We start from the raw sequence: 6,000 nt of genomic DNA, 5'->3' as shown, positions 1-6,000 counted from the left end.
TTTTTTTTTTGTGAAGGAGTGATAGTGAGAGGTGTGCTGCAGATGGCTGGTAGTTCTAAAGCAGCTCCACATAGATCCTTTGATAAACTTGCAGCCAAATAATGGGTATTTGAAGATGATAAAGTGCAAGGTCACAGAGGAAGTACCAGTGTCAGAAAAACTCTGGTTGCAGAGAAAGGAACTAATGACCACTGTAGATTGTTTAATAAGCATTCCAGGCTCCAGTGTGCCCTGGTCACACAATACAGAAACAAATTTTCAGGCATTTGCAGGRCTTGGTCACTGTCTTCCACAGCTGCTAGCACTGCATGTAGGAATCAGATCCAGAATGCCTAATTCATGACTGGATGTACTTAAGAGAGGTACTTCCGTTCAGACAGTTTCTGGGGTAACAGCATCCGCTTAAGGAGGAAGGGAGAATCATCATCTCTAATGGATAAATTACAGAGTAGCCTGAGGTAGCCCTACACTGTGCAGAAAGGGAGATCAGATGAACTTAGAGCTCCCTTCTGGCCTTAAAACCCACGAGCAGATGAGTCTCAGAATCAAGGCTGCGTTTTGCCCACAGGTACCCATCACACCACTGGAAATGCCGGGGCAGTCCACAGAGTGAAAACATCTGGTGCGCCTTCCATGCCCTTTCACACAGTACATTGCACTCATGTCCCCTCTAGTATTTATACTGCCTTCACCACTATGCTTAAGCACCGTATCAGGATTGTCTGATGMCCATTTTTTTGCTCTGAATCACTAGAGACAATTTGGGACTACTGAGACCTGCCCACATATGTTTTCGCTTCAGCGTGTAAAAACATGGGCATCAATAAATACATATAAAACACTTCAGCTACTTTAGCCAAGATAATTTTTAACGTTTCACATCTAGTTCTCTCACTCAGTTCACATTTTGAATTTCAATTTGTTATTCCCAGACAAGGTGATGACAATGATAACAAAGTCATTCTACGATTCAGATACCTCTCTTTGCAAAAGCTGGCATTAAAAGCAGAACCATGCTCCAGAGGCTGAGAAATGTAACTTACTGTATATCACAGAAGAACAAATGCAAAAATCAAAAGTACTATTGGTTTCACTAAGTGATCACTAGACAGTGGTGCAATAGGCACAGCTTTGGGGTATCCCCAAAGTTTCCTTCATTGATGTACCTGGACCACGGGGATCAAGACTGGGCAGTATAGGAACTTAAAAACTGTGGAAACAGGCAGCAAAAGGAAAGATGTCCTTAGTGTGTCTCTGTCTTCTTGCATTTACAAGTATCAAATTGCTTGCCATATAGCTTTGTTGCTCTTTTGAAAGAGATACAAGCACAAACGGCTACTGAGTCTCTAGCTTGGAAAGCACATGAGAAACGTAAGCTAGCAAAGTCTTACCATGGTGGAAAGGACTGAAAACAGAGCTTTGCAAGATAATTACCATCATATCTTGACTGTTTCTTCACCAAACCTAGAAGATGCACAGAATTGGATCTGAGCAGGAACATATTCTCCCATAAAAAAAAAAAAAAAAAAATCAAATGCTAGAATGAAAGAATGAAAGGTTTAAATAACAAAAAAGTGCCTGTGAATGAATAATCCAAACAGGCACTACTTCAGTCCAACACAGTTCTTTTTTTACATTTTTAAAGTGTTGTATTTTGACCTCATTAGTCACCCCTTTTTTCAGATGGTTTAGGAAAATGCTGAGCAATAGAGATCTATGTGGGACTCAGTGATAATCTTCTCTCTTGTGCAAATGAGCTGATTTTTCCTGCCTTTTTCCCCCTGTCTTTCCACAATGTATCAATCCACTAGAGGACCTTCTCTCTTGTCCCAGGGCACCATGGCTTCTTTATGAGATTTTGACTAGGAAGCTTGCCTAAAGGGTTTTGGAAGGCTGAATGCTCTAAGATTAAACTGTTTCTTCTTGGACAGGGGAATAGACACTGTCCCATTGGTAATTCCCTACAGAAGAACTGTGATGGGACCATGCAGAGCTAGCATCGTTACCACTGCAAAATCATAAAAAGCCAGCCCATTATTCTTTCCAAATTGCAGCGGTACCCTGGGACCAATSCTGCCATGGGCATAGCAAATACACCTCAGCGGAGGCGTTATACGTTGTGTCCACAAAATCCTTCCAGCTGATCAGACCCTGCTGCTACTTTCCCCACACTCTTCATCTTGGCTCAGATCCTGAGCAGTAGTAAACCTCTTCCATTAGCTGAACCGGTGCAACCTAAATTCCTAGTTTTCAGATCAAACCAAGGACTCTGCGGTAGTTAAACATGTGTCTTCATGATCCCCTGTGATCAGTCCTTCATGTAATTTGTAGCTACCTAGGGTTTAAGTTGTAAATGAAGAGCAAAAATTGAATTTCTAGTTTTACTTAGTAGGCAAGCCAGATTGCCTGTAGGCTTACTAGCTGACGCACAGCAAAACAACTCACTCGGTAGTGTTGCAGTCTCGTTTATGGTGCAGAGAAATCCACTTGACCCTTGAAATACCACAAGACAAAAGTGGGGCCAAAAGTTTCTAGACAGAGAAATCAAAAAACTTACCTGGAAGGTACACCTTCCTTCTCTAGGATATTTCCTGCAAATAGTCTTGTATAATATGAAGCAACTATACTGGATAACTGTACAAAGGAATTATTTTAAAATACCAGTAAGTTTCCCTCTGGCCTTTGATTGTGGCTAAAACTTAATATTTTGGGGTTACATAAAATTGTGAAAAAATACATTATGACAGTTTCTCTGTTTATAAAGACTGAATTATTCCCTTATTGCTATGCTATTGGTTTTGAAAAAATTCCCTTAAAAAAAAAAAAAAAAGAAACTTACACATGGCAGGATCAGCATTCACCAGTTCCGATGAATTCTGCAGAGAGCAGATCTGACAAGGCACAAAAAAATCCCTAAAAAAAAAAAAAAAAAAACACTCCTCATTTTTGATGCCAAATCTATTTTGGGGAAATCATGCTTTTCTCCAGAGCAAAGCACTCACTCACGTTATTATGAAAATGGCAGTTGGTTACTGTTTTGCATGTTGTCATCAATCAGATTATTATTTGCAGGCTGCACAATGATCTTGCTGCGTGTAAACACAGTTCATATCCTGAATTTTTAAGTGAATGTTAAAAAGGACCAACCCCAACGCACTTGGCTGTCTCAAAGCCACTGGGGATATGGGTAGCCTGGAGTTCTTCATGTGTGTAAGCTTGTGTAGATGCAAGAGACTTAGCCAGGGAAAGTCAAAGCAAATATGACCAGGCAATTTCTTGGGAAGTTAATGCTTCATCTCAAAACCAGCAATCTTCCCCCAAAGTTATGAATCTAGTAAGTCTCCACTGGTGAATGACGTTGTGATGTTGTGTCTCTTGCTTCTCTACACTGCGGGAGCCATTCTGTGCAGCAGCATGTTTGAATATCTCTGAGGCATGGGATGAAAGGCAAGAGCAAGCAGAAAGCAAGAAATAGCACTGGTTCACTTGCTAAGCACGGAAAATGCTGTGTGTGCACGCAGAGGTGTAGATGCCATCAGCAGATGGCAGCCCCTCTGCCAAGGCATCAGTGTGGCAATGTTGTTAAATTCCCAAGACCCCTTCCACATGTTCATAAAGCAGAAGTACAAGTCATCCAGCTAAACAAAGAAGGCAGGATGCTTAAAATGTGCAGTGTTAACATGGAACTTAAACCCGTGGACTTCGCCATCGCGGGACAGTACAAGGATAAATATTGTATATAGATTGCAAAAAACCACAACATTTCAGTGAGCATCATTGACAGCTGCTGGACATCCTGAAATAAAAATGACAAGGCTGTCAGGGTTCATAATTTTGGTGTGTAAACTGGTTAGTGACAGGGTGGGGAAGAAATGTGAAATGTTGCACAATTCAGGTTTATCAGGTGAGTGCCAAATGCCTGCAGCTTTYGATGAAGCTGAACACCATGTAGGCAGGGATCCTCTGCCAGGTGCCCTATGGATGTTAGTCCACCTGTCTGTGAACCATGCACTCTACTACAGCTGGAGGAAAGATCTAGAAAACACTAGAAAAATGGCCTATTAAATCGTGGTCATTTTTGCATATTGAAATGTATGTCAGGAAACAAAACAGAGGAGGAAAGTGTAAGTGACATGGGAAGAAAACTATAAATTCATTGTAGATGACACCTCAAGATCATATATAACTAAGTTAGGAGCCCATTTCTCCAAAGTGAATGGTCAGCAATAGATATTTAAGGGATTTCTAAAATCTTTATTTCCATTATTAGCTTTCTCYTAATAATGGGGTAAATCTGGGGTCTTGTTGTTCATTTGGCGCTTTTGAAAGTGACAGACTCTAAAAAGGAAAAAAAAAAAAAAAAACCACCTCTATTGGAAGGAAGCTCAGGAGGAGGGGTTGCAGACTTCCTCCTCTGGGTCTGGTTGCTTCAAGGCCACTCATGAGAAAGGTGTTTTGCAGGGCAGGAGAAGGGAACAGAAGGAAAAGGTGTCAGGTCATCTTTGATTCAGAAAAGCCTTTCTCTCCCTGCAAGAATCCCAGTTGGAAATAATCCAGGGCTTTATTTTTTTTTTATTTATTTTTTCTTGAAAAAGTGGAATTTGTAGGACAGGGCACTGAAGAGCCAGAAAACAGAAATAATTTGCTTCCTTCAAGAACTAACCTTGGTTTTAAAATAGCAGCTGGAGTGAGGTGACAGGGTGACAGGCTCACCTCACAGTTTTAGCTCTGCCAACCAGAGGCAAATAAATGGTTATCAACCACCAATTTTCAGGAGAATATTTCACAGAAAAAAATATTTGGATTTTGACTCATCAGCAGCTGCCAATCTTTTACGAGAACAGTTTCATTCAGACCTCCTTATGACACAACTGCAGGTATGTTAAAAAAGCCCATTTGACCTTGAAGAAATTAATAGATGAGCAAAGCGTATGATTTTCACTGATAGATTGGTCATTTTTTATACTTTCTGCAGAAGCCAGCTTTTATATTCTATTTGCTGTGGCAATCTCTCCTTTCACCCTCTCTTTTCCTCTAATGCTTTAGAATTTAATTTCTGTTTTTCTCTAGCCCAGCTAAATGTTTTATTTGGAAAGGAAGAAGAAAATATAGATTTTAAATGCAGAGAAGACCTGTTTACAGACTGCAGACTTCCTTTGGTCTCTCATTTATGCCATGTAAAGCAAGGACACTTATGAAAAATATAAAGCACAGTCTGCTCTTGATGTCTCAAGTCCATTTAAAGTATCTTTTGCACCTGGCAATGAGGTCATGATTAAAACATATTCCAATTGGCTTTTACAGGGTATGGCCACAGTTCGGTAATAATTCTTACTAGTCAAGCAAAAAAATCAAGCAGTGGGCTGGTCAATGAGAACATGCTTAGAGGTTTCACATGTTAGACATGGTACAGAAAGGTGGAAAGGAGCAAGGTCCTAAGCACTCAGACAAGGCGCTCAGARGATACCTTAACTAAATAGTCGCACTTGGTCTGTGCGCTTAACGGCATGGCTGGATTAGAGCAAAGACGGCTCACTCTGCAGGATTGATCCCACAGCGAGAAAGGCAGAAAAGTGATGAAATGCTTCATTCCACAAAGATATGCTCTCATAATTGTAAACCAGCATGTTTTGCTTTTTGGAAAGTTGCAGAGCCTTTGGATGATTATCAGTGGTGTTATTCTAAAAATAAATTTACTGATAAAAAAGAGCATTTGCAGCAGAGGAAGTTGAACAAGTTTTCTTAACTTCCTGTACAATAAATCCTGGCTTTCACCCCACATGTGATTCATTATCTGACCAACACATTTTCCTTTGCCTAGGTAAACATAACTGTAAGCCTATAAAATCCATCTCCTTTTATCTTTTATGGGAATGCAGCAGTAGTTCGCAGCAGCTCCACGGATTTTCAAGTCAGTAAAAACCACACTTACTCTAATGTAATATTCTTAGAAATGGCATTTATTTAAGCAGTTAATAGCTCTTGCTACAGTGAGTTTTC

At 40.3% G+C, this 6,000-nt stretch overlaps 1 protein-coding gene across 1 annotated transcript in view; it reads left to right on the top strand.

Annotated features, from left to right (window-relative positions):
• Positions 1 to 6,000, top strand: part of BRINP3 (BMP/retinoic acid inducible neural specific 3) — a 162,357-nt gene that overhangs the window by 2,533 nt on the left and 153,824 nt on the right. The window lies entirely within an intron of this gene.

Source organism: Rhea americana, unplaced genomic scaffold (assembly GCF_003343005.1).
Source record: "Rhea americana isolate MKP2758 unplaced genomic scaffold, rheAme1 scaffold_188, whole genome shotgun sequence".
Lineage (NCBI taxonomy): Eukaryota > Metazoa > Chordata > Aves > Rheiformes > Rheidae > Rhea > Rhea americana.
The sequence above is the reverse complement of the archived record's forward strand: the minus strand, read 5'-3'. Positions and strand labels throughout refer to the sequence as shown.